Below are 19394 nucleotides of genomic sequence, written 5' to 3' on the forward strand. Positions count from 1 at the left end.
AATACCGGTGGCATAGCTTTCAGCATCACAGCAACATTCAGCCGCCACAGTATGACAACTGACAGATGGGTGGTGTGGTTCCCTGACCAGGAAATGAACCTGGGCTGCAGCAGTGAGAGTGCCAGATCTTAACCACTAGACCCCCAGGGCTGGCTCATAACTAATACACTGTTTGCTGGGGCCTTACAATTGTAGATTCTGGCATTTAAATAAAAGCCTTCAACCTGGTCATAAGTCTTACTCCATGGTTCTTTGGTAATTGGTAATGTGGTGATTAAGAAGAATGCAAGGGCTGTTTTATTAATAAAACTTTTAACATAAGTATGTTATTCTCTGACATTTTATATTATCTGCAAAAACGGATGAAGCATTCCTAGGTAGCAAGTCTTATGTAACACAAAGTTAGGTATAGAAAAATGAGTAATATAGATTTAAAAAAATCCTAATGAACAATGAAATGAAAGGGTCAATGAAATGTATAAAAGAGCTGTCTTAGATTATGAGAATGAGAGCTAGTGTGAGAGCAAGAGCAAGTGAAAGAGAGTAGAGATAGAGAGAAAAAAAGAGAGAGAGAGAGACAGAGAAAGAGGTCCTTTATGAAACGTAGTTAAAAAAAGTGAAGAATTTGGGTCAGTAGATTGGGAAATTTTTTTCAATAAAAAATGATTTGCTTTTGAGATATGAATTTAGAAGGAAAGAAAATATTTAGATATTGAGATTTTGTAAGCTCATGTTGTCATTGGATCATCAACTATTTGGGGAGGAAGATTGGTGGTGGTGGATCCAATATTGATTTATTTTTAAATTTCACTTCAGTATACCACCATTAACGGCATGTTCAAAAGAAACCTGAGGAATTCAAGACTGTCTGACAATAAAGGGGATGATGTTGGGAGGGGGAAATTGTTAGGGGGAACTTTAAATATTCCTTGGAAACGAATTATATGATTAGTACAATAGTTGGGGGAATATATTGTAATTTTATAAGCAGTCTGATAATTTTTTAATGTTGGGGTAAAGTGTTCTTTCTTTAATCCAAAATATAGATCCATATTTTAGTATAAAAAATTTCAGTGTATAATTTTATATAATCCATGTGCACTAAAGCAGACTTTTTTCAATGTTAACAAAATTATCATGGATTATTCGTGGATAACATGTAAAAAGCAAAATTAAAATCGTGATTAAATAATTCTTGATAACCCTTTCAACTAAATAATATTATTTATGAAATTTGAAAGGCATATTAGTCTCCAATAAAAATGAGGCATAAAAGGTATAAAATCCGGATATTAGTTTTATAATGCAATAATAATAGTCACTTTGTGAATTGTTATAAAAGTTGATATTCCAGCTTGTGGTTATGCATGGTAGAATAACATATGGTTATTATATTGTTACAAGTATTTTTGGTTATCTGATATAATTTCGTAATGTAGATGTTCTCGTCAATCAGAGTGAATATGATATGACACTCATTATATTTCATGATACAATGTAATTATCAGCAGAGACTGTTTCTTATTTCTTGTTTGTCTACCTGTCATCCATAATATTTGTCATAAATCCTGTACGTGTATCATTTTTTGAATTCTATATCTAGATTGAGAACATTTGATTCCTCTTTTTAGAAAAGATTATTTGCTCAGTGGATTCTCCCTCTTTTTTTTTTTTTTTTGACAGCTAGACCAGCATTGTCTAGTAGAAATATAATGCGAGTCACATATATAATTTAAAATTTTCTAGTGGTAACATTAAAAAGCAAAAATAAACCAGAGAAATTGACTAATATATTTTATTTAATCCTATATATGCAAAATGTTATTTTAATGTAGAATCAATATAAAATGATTGAGAAATTTTACATTTTTTATGTAAATGCAAAAAAAATGAAAAGACTAAGTCTTTGAAATCTAGTGTATATTTTATGCTTACAACACAACTCATTTCAGACTGGCTACTTTTCAGGTGCCCTATAGAAACATCTGGTTGGTGGCTACCATATTGGGCAGCACCATGTGGAGTTTAATGAAGTCCATGTAATATCATCTTAAGTAATTTGGTATCAGCTATTCATTTTATTTTTAAATCAGTTTTATTTGTCTGCATTTAATAGAAGTTTAGAATTGTCCCCTTATAAAGCGGGGAAAAACTGGTCAGACATCTGTATTATTTTGTGTATAAATTTAACCATATGAAACCAATAAAGTAATCTGATCTTTCAATCTAAAGAGAATATTTCAGTCAAAAATTCACGTGAAAAATGCTTGACAGGGTTACTTGCTTACAATCACATTTTGTTTTACTAGTTAGGGTACTTCAGATAATTGAGGTGATAATGATATTCAGATTAGGAACTTCAGGAAGTGGTGTGATCTTGGGTCGGAAATCTGATGGCATGTTTGCCTCAGTTGGTCAACTTGAAATTAATTCTGTAAGAAACATCTTGTGCATCTAGGAGGCATACAAAAAGGTGGTAATACTGTTGAGCAAGTAACCGGTTGACATAAAAATTGGTATCCTGAGCTAATCTAGAATAGAAGAAATATCGTCATTTGTCGTTTTTTTATTTAAACACATTGACAAAGGATGGTCTCAGAGTGCAGGGGCATTGCTTGACCTCAGTATGAATAAATCAGTTTAAATGTACTTAATTTTCAACAAGTTAAGCCACTTTACTAAAACCATCCCCATAATTCCCACCATTTCTTCAAGGGACATGAAGGAAGACTAACCTCATTTTAACAACTGAAAAGCTGACGTGCTGAGAAACTGACTTGTCTGGGCTACAGAGCAATCGGTGGTATCGGAAAAGCTTCAATTGCTTGAAGTTGCTTCAGCTGACTTTGTGGCTTAATTTAAAATTCAGGGAGCATTAATGGAACAGTTCTGCATTAAAACCATGTGACTCTCATGTGGGACTGATTGTAAATGGGCCACCGAGTAGATCGCTATCTCTCAGAAGATGATGATTTGATGAAAACGCTGAGCTAGTGAACTACCAATCATAAAATGCAGCTTTTGAAGTCTGCTGAACAGGGAGAGTGAAAGTTTCATTATTACCACTCTGCGTTTTACCAAATGTAGTCATTTTAAATAGTGATACTTATTATAAGTGCAAACTTCATTTATCTGTGAAAAGCTATACAAATGCTATCATTTTCTAGTATGTTACCTTTGAAGATAATAATTGATAAATGCACTTGATGTCTTATTTCTGTGATTATGTATCATCATGGTGTGAAATAAGTGATTCTTCGTCCACTGCTTCACTCGAGAACTTTCTTGTAAGTTGTCTAAGACATAATAACTCATTTCGGAGGAGCATGTGTAAACCTTGTATATTTTACACATTTATTTTAAATTTCCTCACTTATCCTAATTAATCTTTCTCTAACCATAGCTGTTGGCTTGCATTAACCCTGAATGTCCTGAATGTGTATTCAATAGACAAGATTCAGCCTTTCATTGTTTTAGTACCTAGCACTTCTTTGAGACTTTCAGAAAATGTTGATAAATGGAATTTCATAATCTACGTTATTTACTGACATACTATTTTTTCTTCCACCTACTAAAAATTTAGGTAATTATTTTTTTCACAAGTGGCTTGTGGGTTTTTGGTCCTCTTTTTCCCTTCAATCTATAATTCTTGCCCTCATGAGAGACTGATTTATTTATGTTGATATTCGATACCTAAAGTGGTAATCAATTTTTTACTTCTATATGTCTTTATTTATTTATAGAATTTCAGTAGAAATTCTATTAATTAATTTTGGGAGAAACTATTACTGAGTATTTATTATATGCTAAACAGTTTGCCAAGTGATGTGACAACAAAAAACTCCAGTCTTTATAACAACAATATTTTAATTTTCCTTAATATTTTTTTTTATATCCTTCCGCTCACCTTGAATGATTGTGGATTCTTTCAGATCTATATTTCAAGGAAAAAAGCTTTTTCTCTTTTTCAATAAGGTTTTAAGGAAAATCATATAAACATTTCACACTGGCCCTTGACTAAAAGACGTTTTCAGGATAGGCTTGAGCATGTGGCATCTGAGCCAGTTTCCACCACGCGGTTCCAGAGATGTGCCTCTACTCTTCTGTCACCAAATATTTGCTTAGATAGCTTCAAAACTCTGAAAGCCCCTCTGTGTTCATTTTTGCCTGTTGGTTTTCTGTTCAGGCCCAACTTCAATGCTATGAATTGTCTGACAGCTTTCCTTATACATCTAAATTCATTTAATCCCTCTCTCCTGTGTGTTGTGTTTACCCTTTAAGAATGTTTATTAGCACATCTAACACATATGACTTATGTTGAAATTGTTTGTTTCTACTTTATCTTTCATATTCAATTGTAAACTCCCTAGGGTCAAGGACTGTCTGTGTTTTGTCTTATTATTCCTCACAGTGTAGATTACAGGGACTTTACTATAGTAGCTTCTTGCTATATTATTTCAATATTACAGGACAGAATATGTGAAATAACTGTTGTCTTTCTAATGAACACTCAGTCCTCCGTCAGTGCTTATTATTTATCTCCTTTCTACCCTTTACTTGAAATTGTGAAATCATCTTGAATAATATTAGAGCTTTTATTTCTCTAGTGAAACTTCAGGCAGTGAGTAATTAATTCAGCTGTCTTTTTCTTTTAATCATTTGCAGATGTCTTAGATTTTATATTCATATATCTATGATCTTCTTGTCATACAGATTAATTTTTCTGCTTTATTCCATGTTCAAATACTGATGACTTTCACCAACTCAGCAGCAGAATTATCAAATTCAAATCAACAAATACATTTACAGTGTAAATTTTGATTTTTGATCACGGTACTGTTTAATTCGCTTCCATTAGAATGTCATCAGTCAAACTTGGAATATAAATTAATTTCTAACTTTGATATAAGGTAATGTTAGCATCCTTGGGACTGGAAGGAATCTTTAGAATTAACTCTATTTTACAAGAAGGAGACTGAGCCTATTTAGTTATGTCCAATTTTGAATTAATCATTGATTTCACCACTAAATCTGTCTTTCCTCTGGTAGATTTTATTCCATTTTGAGATTACTAGGGGTGGTATTCAACATGTTTATCACCATCAAAATAGATGAGAGCTGTACAATAGGAGTGGGGTCCTGGAAACCCTTTTGTTTGCCAGGCTCAACCTTTTTTTTTTTTTTTTTTGTGGAGAAGTTTAGCCCTGAGCTAACATCTGATGCCAATCCTCCCCCCCCCCCTTTTTTTTTTTTTACTGAGGAAGATTGGCCCTGGGCTAACATCTGTGCCCACCTTCCTCTACTTTATACGGGACGCCGCCACAGCGTGGCTTGACAAGCAGTGCATCAGTGCGCGCCCGGGATCCGAACCTGCGAACTCCGGGCCACTGAAGTGGAGCGTGCGAACTTAACCGCTATGCCACCGGGCTGGCCTCCAGGTTCAACCTTTTAATTGCCGGCCTGGAGAGCCCAGGGGAAGGTCCTTGGAAGCTGGGGTAGTAGGAAGGCACACAAGAGAGTAGACAATGGGTCTAGAGTAGACTCACTCTGAACAATGGGTGAGTAGACAAATGTTTTTGTATTTTTACATTTACTTTGATTTTACTGATTTACACCCCTTGAATATTATCTCTAGGCATTACCACAATCCCAGGATTGCAGACTTGAAAGATTATCATATTGATTCCTTCCTTGCTCTTATCCACCATATCAGTGGATTGCCAACTCCTGCATCTGTAGGAAATAAACAATGAAATCATGGCATTATTGTCACTAGAATGAATTCATGATTTTCCTAAAGTTAATTCTGTAATTATTTACAGTTTCCACTAGGTTAACAGATGAAATAAATATATTTATGAGAAGAAGAGGGTAAATATTTGTTACGAGGCTAAATCAGTATTTATTTTGCAACAGTATCATAATTTGTACAACAAAGTTATGGGAGTACTTTTTTAAAAAAACAAAGTAAACATATACAAAAAGAATGGTAAAGAGAGCAACAGAACAGTAGAAAATATTTTTTACAATGCAGCTTAGGGAAAGAGAAAAGAAATAAGAACTAAAGAAATCCTGCATCATAGTAATGGAAGACTTACAGAGTTGTAGAGTTTACATAGCCATAGAAATAGGAGAAAGGGAATTTATAGAGAGGACTGTTGAGAATAGGACAAAACCTCCCAGCAAGCTCTGGAATGAGGGCAAATTGGTAGAGCTCAGGTTTTATAAATGTGTGTCAGAAAGGATGTTGGTAATAAGTCCACCTTTCCAACATAAATCGTTTTATATCTCCAGTGCCACCGTTGTTGAATTGGGGTTAACTCCTTGGCATAGAAAAAGAACTCAAGTTATCAAAAATGTTACTTTTTAATTTAATCTGCAAACATGATTTATTATTAAAATCTATAGCTCTCAGAATCCAACATTCTGCAGTAACTCAGGCTGAGACCTGCTAGGAAAGTAGGCTGTTATTTCAAGGGCAATGAAGTTTCTACTTTAGAATAAGAATAGGAAGAATGATAAATTGGAAAATAACCAATCGAGCCTTTTATATGATTTGTAATAATTTATGTAAAAGATTCATACTAACCTAAGAATTAATCAAAACTCATCCCATTGATCAAAATAATTTCCACATAAATGGAGAGAATAAAACCCAAAGAAAAGAAAATAGAAGACTATGAAATAATGGCCAAATTTGGAAGGGATTTCTAAACATAATAAGAGGTGGAACTAAAGAATCCAATTTTAAAATAAATTTTGTAAGTCAATTATAATGTGAGATAAAAAAGTGCACAAGTCATAAATATTCAGCTCAATGAATTTTAGCAAATTGAATATACCAGTTATATTCAGCACCCACGTCAGGAAACAGCTTTACCAGCACTGCAGAAGGCATTCTCTTCTCTCTCCCATTCATTATTTCCCCTCCTGCAAAGTAACCACTTTCCTGACTTTTGTTGTCAGAGTTCAGTGTTGCCTGTTTTTGAATTTGATATAAATGGAATTGCATAGTAGGTACTCTTTTGTGTGTGGCTTAACTCAGCATTAAGTTTGTGAGGTTTGTTCACATTGTTACATGTGACTTGTTCATATCAATTACTTTAGAGTGTTCTGCTGATGAATAAGCTTTAGGATGTCTATTCATTCTACTATTCATGGACATTTGGGTTTTTTCGAGTTATTATTATTATGATTAGTGCTGCATCAATGTATTTGTGTATGTCTTTTGGTTTTATATGGTAAAATTCAATCCATTTGGATATCTACCTAGAAGCAGGTCATGGATGTGCCTGTGTTTAGTTTTAGTAGATACTGACAAAGGCTTTTCCAACATGGTTTTACCAATTTCCCTTACTACCAGGACTGTATGAGAGTTCCAGTTGCTCTATATTCTTGCCAACATTTAGATCCAATTTTTAAATTTTAGCATTCTTGTGGATATCTCATTGTGCATATCTCATTTTGCATATCCCTGATAACCAATCCGGTTGAACATCTTTTCATAAGTTTGTTGGCCATTTGGTGAAGTCTGTAGATTTAAATACATAAAGCTTTGTATGTAAAAATATCATACAGTTGAAAGGTGAAAGACTATTGGAAAATAAATTGGCAATATATATACTAAACATAAGATTTCTTTGGTATGTAAAGAGCTGTAGTACAATAAGAAAATACCCACATCCAGTTACAAATGTGTGAAGACTAGCAATTTACCAAAGGAACATAAATGGTGGAAAAATATGAAAAAATTCAAGTTTACTAGTAATCAACAAAAACAGAGTAAAAATTAAAACATACAGCTTTATATATAACAAATAACATATAACTTTTTAAACTAAATGGCAAATATTTTAAAATATATTAATCAGTGCTGTTCAGAGAGAATTGAAGTAGGTATTTTCATATTTTTAAGGGATTATAAATGGGTACAATTTTGGGAAACCAATTTGGTTATATGTATTAATATCCTTAAAATACCTCTATGATTTTTATCTACCAATTTCACTTCCAAGAATCTATTCTAAGGTAATTATCAGAAACCTGAAAAAGAGAACTTATGCTGAAAATTTATGATAGAACAACATAAATTAATTTCCAAATTAAATTGTGAAACATCTATCAAAAAGAATGTTATGTGTCTATAATAACATTGTTTTCTAGGAGTGCTTAATTATTTGGAGATATCCTTTTAATAAAATGATAAGTGAAAAATTCAGAGTACTTTATAACAGCACTGCCCAATAGAAATTTCATATGAGTCATATTTTGTGGAAACCACATTAAAAAAAGGTAGAAAGAATCAGATGAAATTAATTTTAATAATATGTTTTACTTAAATCAATATATCTGAAATATTACTATTTCAACATGATTAATATAATTATTAATGAGATATTTTCTTTTTCAATGTACTGAGTCTTTGAAATACAGTATATATTTTACATGCTTATAGCAAACCTCAGTTCATGCTAGCTACATTTTCAAGTACTCAGTAACTACCTGTGGCTAATTTCTCCCTTATTGGACAGTGTAGCTTTCTACACAGTATCTGGGATATGTTTTAAAATATGTAAATAGAAAAGATACATTAACCATCAAAAAGGTTATCTCTGGGTGGTGAGGTTAAGTACCCTTTTATTTTTTATCTATTTATTTTTTATTTTTTTGGTGAGGAATATTGGCCCTGAGCTAAGATCTGTTGCCAATCTTCCTTTATTTTTGTTTGGGGAAGATGGTCCCTAGCTAACATCCATGCCAATGGATGTCACGTTTGCGGGTTTGTATATGTGATGCCGCCACAGCATGGCTTGATGAGTGGTGTATAGGTCTGCACCGGGGATCCAAACCCGCAAACCCTGGGCCGCAGAAGCGGAGTACATGAATTTAACTACTACGCCACTGGGCCAGCCCCTTAAGTACCCTTTTAAGTCCTTTTTTTATGCATTTCTGTATTCTCAAAAATTTTACCATGAGCTCTTAAAATAGATTAAGAGAAAAAGATGTCAACCAAATATCTAGAAAAATCAACACTGTAAATAAATCAATTTGACATCATAACTCTCCAGTTCCACAGTGTGACTAGAGAGCTCAATTTCTAATCCAGTTCGTACCTCTTTGCTTGTGGGATTGGGAGATGATTAAGAAAGCTATCAGAGAGTACCCTGAGAGAGAGATACACAATGGGGGAGAAGTAACAACATTACAAAGGTTCTATCTGGAAAATCTTTGGCAATAGCTACAAATATTGGTAATAGTAGCTTGATTAGCTGCTAGTAGAGGACGTTATTTCTGTTAGAATAAATCCAGAAAATCTTGTTGCTTGTGAGAAGCATGGGAAGATCAGATGGATGGGATTCTATATTCCAAGAATAGAGGTTTAGAGTTAAGTGTGAATGAGGTGGAAAAAATTAAACTGGCTCACAGATCACCTGTTTATGTCAAGTTTCCAATTCCTTTTTATAGAAACTAGTTTTTTTCTTTCATTTAATTAATATATGTTGTACTCCCGTCTTATTAGTTCAGGAGACAAACACATCTAAATCATATGCAAATTCAGTCTGTATTTTCTGTATATGGGATTCTAGATCCTGTTTTGAAATTGAGCAGTAACAAAGAGGAAACTTTTAATTGCACTTTATTCTCCATAAAAATTAAGGTAACGCCTGCTTTACGGCTGATGATTTTGATTCAAGTTCCTATTAGCATCTCTATGGGTCCTTAGTTTTTGTCCGTAAAATGAAAACCTTTCTGTTTCTGTTATATTTAAAACATTCGAGAATAATTTCTTATAAAGATGCTTTTAGCCAAACAACAGTCTCCTGATGAAAGAAAGCAGTTTTCAATACCATTTTGAGAGACTGACACTTGTGTAGACAAGATATTCAGTCATTCGACTCTGAAGCAACTCAACATTGTTTTTGTCATTTTTGTTATCTCATGCATATGGTATCCTTTGGACTCTCTTACAAGTTGGTAATTTTGTAAAAAATTAGTCTGAAAAAAACTACAGCTTATTTATATTATAACATGCATGAGAAATGTATTGAGATTTCAAAAGAAAAAAAACACAAAGCTTACCTCTTTTCCCCATTCATGGTAATCATTTTTGACCACCAAGTTACTGGATAAAATATTGCATTGATTAACATATTTGTGACTTCAAGTAATTTTACCATGTGCATCCCAAAAGATTTTTTTTTTTTTTTGGTGTGTGAGGAAGATTAGCCCTGAGCTAAGACCTGATGCCAATCCTCCTCTTTTTGCTGAAGAAGATTGGTGCTGGGCTAACAGCCATGCCCATCTTCCTCTACTTTATATGGGATGTCACCACAGCATGGCTTAACGAGTAGTGCGTCGGTGCTTGCCTGGGATCCGAGCCTGCGAACCCCAGGCCGCCCTGGTGGAGTACGAGAACTTAATCGCTATGCCACCGGGCCGGCCACCCAAAAGATTTTTGATCCATGCTCAGAAGAGTTTTCCCTTTGCTTATATTGAAAATATTTTGCATATCTCTGTAATGATCTTAAGTGACATTTCCATTCTATGAAACAGAAAATCTTGATCTTTTTCTGTAATCAAGAGTAAAATGTATTTAAATTTTCTCACTTATTGCCAGAAACATTGTGGACCATTTATAGCAGTGGTCTCAACTGGAGGCGTACATGAGAAACAGCTGGAGAGCTTTTCTCAAAATGTCGCCTCTCCAGACACTGCTTCACTGGGCTTGGGTTACAGTCTAAATGTGAATTGTTTTAAAAAACACTCCCCAGGTCATCCTGATGTAGATTTGTGTTGAGAACCACTGTTAGAATTCTCAGATTCTGTGGATAGTTGACAGTGAAAAATGTGCATCATTGACAGAAATAGGGGATTAGGGGGTTGCTAACTTGTCAGTTTGTGGGGATAAAGGTGGATATGATGGACTTGGTTTTGGACTTGGCAAATTTAAATTTCTTATATTAGCTTTTGCTTAGTTTTGATGAGGAGACTCCCAAATGTAAACCTAGTGGGTGGTCTCAATCAGGCAATACTGGAATTCATGATTCCAGAGGAATGAAAACATTTCAGATCACATCAGCTTAATTCTGTTGTGCCTTCTTACACGAGACTCAGCTCTCTCTTCCTAATAGATACACATGTTTCCAAGACCTGGCTAGGTTTTACCCTGCTTCTCTTTATCTCTCCCAAGATTGCATGGCTAAAGACTTTGCCATTCACTGTATTTCCTTTACTTTTTCCTACCCCTAGTTCCTCTTTTTAAAATTATATGTCACAGTGGAGATGTGTGTCAGGCAGTTAGAGATGTGAGAGTAGGGAGTTGGAGAGAAGCTGGAGTATAAATTAAAGGTGTAAATTGGGGAATCTTCTACTTAAAATATCTTTTTGAGATAATAGAAGTATATGTGATTGCTTAATCAAAATTTTGGGAGAAACTTAGGCAGAGCTGGCCATAAAGTTCTTACCAGTGAAATGAAACTTCTGGATGCGATGAAGACTGTCTGATAGTATTGATGCTTGTCCTTTATACGAGAGGATGATTATTGGTATGTAATGGTCACCCAGTTTTCTCTGTGATTCTAAACACTAAGACAATTTGAGATTTTGTGTTACCAACATGTGTAGCTGTACAGTGTTCGTCAGTCACCTATTAGTCTTCCAAATACGCATAAAACTAAGCTTAGCAGCAACTAAGTCCTGAAAACAATTTGTTAAAATTTAGCAAGTAAGAAGTTCACTACAGCCATGAATTTGCCAAATACCTTTGCTTTGTAATAATTTTAATATTCCATTGAATTTGGCTAGTCAGAGAGAGAGAATATGAATGGGAAAGAGAGACTGTTGTGGTGTGGTCTTTCTGTTATATAAATTGCTTTTATAAAATAGCCTGCTGACCCAATTTTGTGATCACTCATTATGAGAGTTTTAAATTTAATTTGATATTCTAAGCAATTTTACACATCCCCTCTTAATTCTCAAAAAAAAAAAAAAATCCCAATAAGGAATATTACTGTTCTTCTTTTTCCTTTTTAGATATGAAAATTAAGGCTCAGAATCTGGAAATGACTCATCCATTTTGCATGACTGTCAAGTAGTCATTGGCTTTCAACTGAATTATTCTCTGTCATAACTGTCTTTCTAAGCACTGCTTTTATCTCCCGTCATCCTTTGCTTCTTCATGTAGGAAAAATGGAACATGATATTCAGAAGTCCTCAATCTTCCCTTTGAAACACAAGTTCTTACCTTTAGCATTGGATGATGACTATAGTAGGCATAACCTGAGAGAATTAAAAAAGACAAAAATATATTTTAGACATTTATTCATGTTACAGTTAAATCATGCTTGGAAAGGAAAATTTTATAGTTGCTGATCTGGAGGAAAACTAAGACACATAGAATATTATCACTACCAATGAAAATTTAGCTTTGGTAAATATTCAAACATATTTGAGTACTAGTGTTATTTATTTATTTTTAAAATTTTTTGACCAGATGACTGATACATGCCTCTCTAGTATGGGTAAAAGCTGAGCTCCCTAAATATTTTATGTCCTAAATTTCAATTTGCTGCTCTCTTCCTTCAAACATTTCTACCCTATTTTTTTATACTTAAGCTCTGGTGTTCAACCATGACATTCTTAGTTCCATCCTTCTTGGGTACATAGCTTTGGTACTTATAATTTCTAACTTGTGTCTGTACATGCAAGTTGAAGAGGGAAAACAAAGCCCTCAAAATAGTTTTATTTGAAATATACAGATAATTATGTATTTTAATTATCTAAGTAATTGCCTCAATTATCCACTTCATTAGAAATGGAAAACACAACTTTCTTTTGTTATGTATGTTTCGCAATATTTTGAATCATTTCTCTATTATAGTTTAAACCAGATTATGAAGTCTACATTAATATTTATGCTACTAAAAATTAGCAACATTTTAATGTTAAGCTAACACCACATAAAATTTACATCTTTGGCATTGCACTGAATTTGACGCCATCAAAGAATTTCTGAGAATAAGCCATTCTTTTGCTTTTTCTTATCTATTCTATGTGTATATTAAACAGACTAAGTGTAACTATTTGGCATTAAGGTTCAGTTAGAGGAAGTACTCAGGAACTGTTTTCTGCCTAGTAAGTAAGGTCCTTAAAAAGAACTAGATATTTTTTTTGGTATCACAATTATTCCTATGATTAATATTTATTATATAATGTTTCTAAGGATGTCAACATAATCTGAAGTTTTGGATTTTCTGATTAATAATATATAATTAACTAATGGCATGTATTAATTACAATTGTATATACTGTGGTAAGATGTGTTGCAGAATTCCTGGCAACCTTTTCCAGAAACTAAATCTTCTAAATCTACGAGTTGATACACACTTGAAATAAAACATTGTAAACAAATAAAAGTATATGAATATTTATAGAGTGTACTACTTAAGTAGCTTGGTTTACTAGTATTATTCTATGATTATAATCCTGGGATAGAGATATAAATTTAACTTATATTTTTTAGCCTCAATTTGTAATTTTGTACGTAGATAGAACAAAGTAAACATGCAAGCCAGGGAAGAAATTTCTGATGTGCTGTTTTTCCTTATGGTTTATGTTTAAAGTGAATTCACAATTGGAATGTTTATTTAGATCTATAGAAAAATATCCTTATATTTAAATCTTCACATATTCACAATGCCTATTTGAAGTCATTACTATCTAAACTATAAACAGTTCTTTAGTGTTATTTTTCCTGAAAGTATAGAAGATATTTAATATGTAGAAGGAATCTACCATATATACTTTAGATCAAATGCTAATATGTTTGCGTGTATTAGAGCATAGTCTAAATGAGTAAGCCAATGGAACATATGTATTATAAATTTATATATATAATTTTTTTTTTTTCTGAGGAAGATTTGCCCTTACCTACCATCTGTTGCCAATCTTCCTCTTTTTTTGTTAGAGAAAGATTAGCCCTGAGCTAACGTCTGTACCAACCTCCCTCTATTTTGTATGTGGGTCGCCGCCACAGCATGGATGACGAGTGGTGTAGGTCCACGCCCGGAATCTGAACGGTGAACCTGGGCTGCCAAAGTGGAGCACGCTGAACTTACCCACTATGCCGTGGGGTTGGCCTCTATAAATTTATATTTAAATCTCTAAAATTATTTTTAACATATATTGAGATTAGGGCTGCATTTATGGCCATTTTCTAAGATACTTCCTTTCTTCCAAAAACTTAAAAGCATATTTCTGGTGAGTTGTTCAGAACAACTCAAGTTAATCAACTCAACTCTTTTTTTGAAGTAAATAGGAAAACGTATTTTGTGGGTTTGAGGGATGAGAAAATTTTGCTAGAAAGCCTAATGACTTACCCAAAGTCAGTAGAACTCAAAGGTAGAGCAAATAGGGAGACATTATTTTTATTGGGTTGCATGGATATTTATTTCATTTCCACTAGAAAATTCACAGATTTTTATAATGTGTTTTAGGGACAAGCTTCCTACTATGCCTATTATTGAAAAGGAAGTGCTTCTTCAAGTAGATATTATCCCATCTAAGCAGCCTGAACACTAAATCATTCAGTGCTTTCAATTCTTTGATTAATGTCTTAGATTTGTATCTCTTGGGAACTCGATAATTCTGAAATTTTGCTTCATAGTCTCCTGGAGCCTCACTTGGTTAAAAATATACTAATTTATTCAAGCTTGTAACAAAACAACAAACTTTATGAGGTGGGCTATCCTATTTCCATATTTTAATACTTTGAAGATATTTACATTGTTAAAGCCATTATCATACAAGTAACACCCCTAAAAATCACGTAAAGAATTATTAAAGCCTCTCAAAATACCTAAAAAGTTTGTTTCTCCATAAGTAGTATACGAAAATAATTTTCATTTTTTTCCATTATATAGGAATTCAAAGAAAACCTTACAAATCTTGAATGTTCATAAATAGTTATTACTTTTATATTAGTATAAAAATAAGCAAACAACCTCCAGAGACTGAAATTCTTTCAAATCTGAAAGTTCTGAGCTGCCAAATGAGATCTCTGTCAAGGAGTACAGTAAACTCTGGTCAATTCTAAGTGTGAAATTTAGCCAAAGTGAGATGATCATTTTAAACATTTGTAACGTACATTTTTTACTAAGAATACCTTGTCTACACAGCACAAAATAAAAGTGAATTTTGTGAATTACTTTTTTTTTTTTTGAGATAAATATTCTAGGCAATTTGGTGGGATGACAGCTTTTCGGACTTGAATTATCTGAATTGTCTATACAGATGAAAAACTACAGCAGCAATAATCCATATAACTTTGTACTGAGTAGACACACCTTTTCTTTTTTTTGGCTTGTAAGACTATTAAATCTAAGACTTTGACACTGATCAAAAAAAGCTCTCCAAAGTGCATTTTTCCCCATATGTTTGAAAGAATTTCAATAGCAAATTTACTTTAATCTCCTCTTTGTGACTTACCCCTAGCAGTTGATCCCTGTTGCCCTTTTTGGAGTCCCTTAGTCTGTTAGGAAGATAATGGGCAGTATGGAGACCAGTGGCCAGAAAGAGCATGGAAACTGGTAGCTGGCTCCACAAGCAAGGATGGCAAGGAAGCTAGAACACTTATGATGTCTGTTGGCAACTCTGGCACGCCTGTGGGAAGTGGTGTCCCAACACACAGAGTGGAGAGGATACTCCAGAGGCAAAGAAGGGATTGTTCACCATTGAAAAGACCCTAACCTTGGGTAGCAGTGGACTGTAGTGTGCAATTTGCCAACTTTTGCTACTTCAGGCTGGGAGTTGTGTGTTATATAGGTGTGTGTGGGTGTGTGTGTGTGGGTGTGTGTGAGAGAGTGTTGTACTCTTGTCACATTTTTTTCCCTTGTGCTTTCTTATCAAAATATGAACCTTGGGTTGAGCAGTGATAGAATTCCTCTGTTCTAGACTTAATCATTGTGAAAAAACAAGACAAATTAAGATGATATTATTATTTCTTAACGACATACAGTGGTAGTGAAAGCTTACAGAGAATAAAGAAAGCTAGCAGTATAATATCAAATCGAGATAGATGGGTAGATAGATCTATCTATGAACTCATGCAACTTTGAGTGAAAAAAGTAAAATATAAATATACTAATATACCAATCTTTATTCAGCACTAGCCCAGAAATATATTAGTATATAAATGAACAATTTACAAAAGCATATGAGGCATAGCTAAAGTAAAATTTTTTAACACTATGAATTAATTTTTCTTCTTATGACAGTTTTTTTTAAACTTTTTAAATAAAGGTATCTGTTATTAATATGTTGGAAAAGAAATGATTACTTTGAATTGCATTTATATGACTACAGACCAGTGACAGAGAAAGAACAAAAAGGTGCAAGAATAGAGATTTACTGTCCAATTTTTTTTTTAACTTTGATCCTTTGGCCAACATTAAATTTATCATTATTTTATGCTAATGTTCCTCCTGTTTCTTTTTTGTTGTTTTGTTTATTATAATAATATTAATTATTATTAGTTCTCATTATTCTGAACTAAATAACATTCATTGGCTGTTAGTTTAAATTTTGGAAACAGGATACTGGATCACACAGACCTTCTTCTCTAAAATAAAAGCTAGTATTCAATCACTTTGAAATTACAGAAGAAAAGGTATGTGACATGGATGACGTAAATATTTAAAAGTCCGTGATATTGGAGAAGATTTTAACTTCAGACAGTATCTCAGTCAACTTTCTAATTCATATAACTTAGAAAAATATCCAAAGATCCTGGCTGGCTAAAGAAACTACGTCCTACCTTTCAGTGGATTGAATTGCAGTGTGAAACTATTGCTGGGTAAAAGCTATTTTATATTAAGAATATATGGCCTTAAATAAGATAATGCTTTTTATTTGATCAGACAGATTTTAATTTGAATGAGGAGTTTTTGCTTGAAAATATTTTGGTGCATTAAGATTATTAGAGGCAATAGAAAAGAATTAAAGGTAATTATATAACAAAAGTTAGACTTTATGTGTAGTTAAAATTTACACTATGTCTAATAGATACACATGCAATTTAGGTAATCTAACATTATAAATATACTTTAAAAATATGTGTATATCTTGTATGTTTTTTTAATTTGGAGTAACTATGTAGGCACACAGTTTTGGCTTAAATGCGATAAATCATCATGTAGAACATTTCCTTTATTATGGCAGATATCATTTGCTATATCAATGTAAAACACATTAAAAATATTGTCTTTATTTTAGAAAATGTGATTTATCCAAGTCTTTAGGCAGATACAATAAATAAGTGAAAATAAAGTTAATAAACAAAATATTAAATAATAATAGGTAAAATACAAACATTCAAATGTATGATTATGTAGATGTAATATATATTATTCTATAAAATTTTATATATGTTTATACTCAAAAGGGCAATCAGACTTATTTTATACACATATGGTATTTATATCTTTTAAAATTTCTATCTGTATTAGAAATGGATCAAGGAGTAGGTGTGGATAAGACTGATAAAATTAGCCTATTTCTCTTGCTGAATTGTTAATATTTGAGAATGATTATATCTATTTCCCTCTTGGAGGCCCAGAAGTATTATTGTAATCTACAGAGGGAGCAAAGAAGTTGTAAATCTCATGAAATTATTTAAAATTTCAACAAAGCTGGAGATAAATGATCACTTCTACATTGAGTACATTCATATAGATCTTGTGTATGATAATTTCTACCAGTAAAAACATAAACTGGGTCTTTATGAAGAAAAAAATTACTTTTGTCAGAATGTGCTTATAATCTGTGTTTACTGGGGCTATTAATTAAGAATCATAATAGTTCTGTAGGTTTAGAAATAGACCAGCTCATAATCTAGGAATATTTGAAGGTCATATTTCTGGACTTTTTAAAGGAAACTAAAGTCTCCATCAGGATTTGAGGAAGTTACAAGGCAAAGAAGGCTTGATTTTGTTGAAATTTTTAAATAGAACTACTTCCTTTAAGAATCAATGAAAGCTAGTGTTATCTCGTTAAAAAAAACACTCTTAGGCCAGCCCTGGTGGCCTAGTGATTGAGTTTGGCATGCTTCACTTTGGTGGCCTGGTTTCGGTACACCACTCTTCTGTCAGTGGCCGTGCTGTGGTGGTGGCTCACATACAAAAAGAGGATGATTGGCAGCGGATGTTAGCTCAGGGCAAATCTTCCTCAGCAAAAAGAAAAAGTGTACTTAGATGCTGAAAAGTTGTGTCCAAGTCAAAGGCTTTGAATAGAAGAAAAGCAAAGAAAATTAGCAAAATCATAGACCGCTGTTATGTTGTTTTCTGGACTCATGAAAATTTTTTGTGGCCGTCATAGGAAATTACAAGTCCCATGGTATATTTTACTTGTAATTATGGAATTAATGGCTTGGTTTCAGTCACCTCTGGAAAAACATTGCTGCTCTCCTCTTACAGATACAGGTTTGAGCAGTAAAAATGTCTATAACCTATCCATTGAATTAGGGTCACCATAACTACACTTCGATTAAAAGCATCTGTCATTTCTGTAACCGCTCAATCTTTTGCTATTTTCCTAAATCTCACTGTGCTTGCTAGGACTGGGACACATTAGACAAGATGGAGGAACATGGGAAATTATTATGTTGAAATACAAACGGAAGAGACAGTATCTGGGGCTGTTTTTCCCATAGGAAAGATCATGACAATTTTCGTGCTGAAATCTTTTCAACATCCCAATTAGAGAATTTGTATTTAATGTATAATTTGTGTACAAATCTTCATTTGAGATATCCTTCAGTACACACCTGAAACACATCACACTGTGATGTACTCCAAAGGCGAGGTATGCCTAATGAATTAAGCATTCTTCAGCAGAACAGTACAAGCCACAGGTGTTTGTGTAGCTCCAAAATATCAATTCATAAACCTATTACATCTTCACAAGTTATTTTGATTAAAAGTTCCTTAAAGCTACATATATAGATGTCTGGAGTTATGTTCTTAATAATTAGAAAAATGTGTTTTAATGGTGTCTTTTTTAAGGAGTTAAACACCTTTCACAGAATGAATCAAATGAATTCTCCGGGTTTATTTTCAAAACAGTAAATAGGCATTGCCTCCAATTTTTGGGTGCAGATACAAGGACCTCAAAGTTGACTGACTTACTGAAGACCGCATAGTGATAGAGAAAGTGATGCGGTGGATTCAGTATGTATTTGCCGTTTGTACACATTATGTGGAAAATTAGTTTAATGACTGCAAGGAAAATAAGCATCATCCATTGTGCCCAAGGCAGGGTGGCCTTTAGGAAAACCATCGGAAATGCCAACAAAAGGCAATGTTCTCTACCTTTTTTTTTCTGTACCTTTGGTGTAATTA

General features: G+C 33.2%; 1 protein-coding gene and 1 long non-coding RNA gene across 2 annotated transcripts in view; one reads left to right on the plus strand and one right to left on the minus strand.

The window, feature by feature from the left end:
• The window catches only part of CPNE8 (copine 8), a 204262-nt gene that overhangs the window by 114874 nt on the left and 69994 nt on the right, over positions 1-19394 (plus strand). The window lies entirely within an intron of this gene.
• LOC147914763 (uncharacterized) overlaps positions 5566-19394 on the minus strand; it is a 108665-nt gene continuing 94836 nt past the window's right edge. The window contains exons 2-4 of the long non-coding RNA XR_015554968.1: positions 12245-12279; positions 11466-11586; positions 5566-5733 (exon numbers count right to left, since the gene is read on the minus strand). This is a non-coding gene — a long non-coding RNA (uncharacterized LOC147914763). The remainder of the gene's footprint in view (positions 5734-11465; positions 11587-12244; positions 12280-19394) is intronic.

This window comes from Ceratotherium simum, chromosome 17 (genome assembly GCF_057802395.1).
Source record: "Ceratotherium simum simum isolate JZ-2026a chromosome 17, ASM5780239v1, whole genome shotgun sequence".
Taxonomy (NCBI): Eukaryota; Metazoa; Chordata; class Mammalia; order Perissodactyla; family Rhinocerotidae; genus Ceratotherium; species Ceratotherium simum.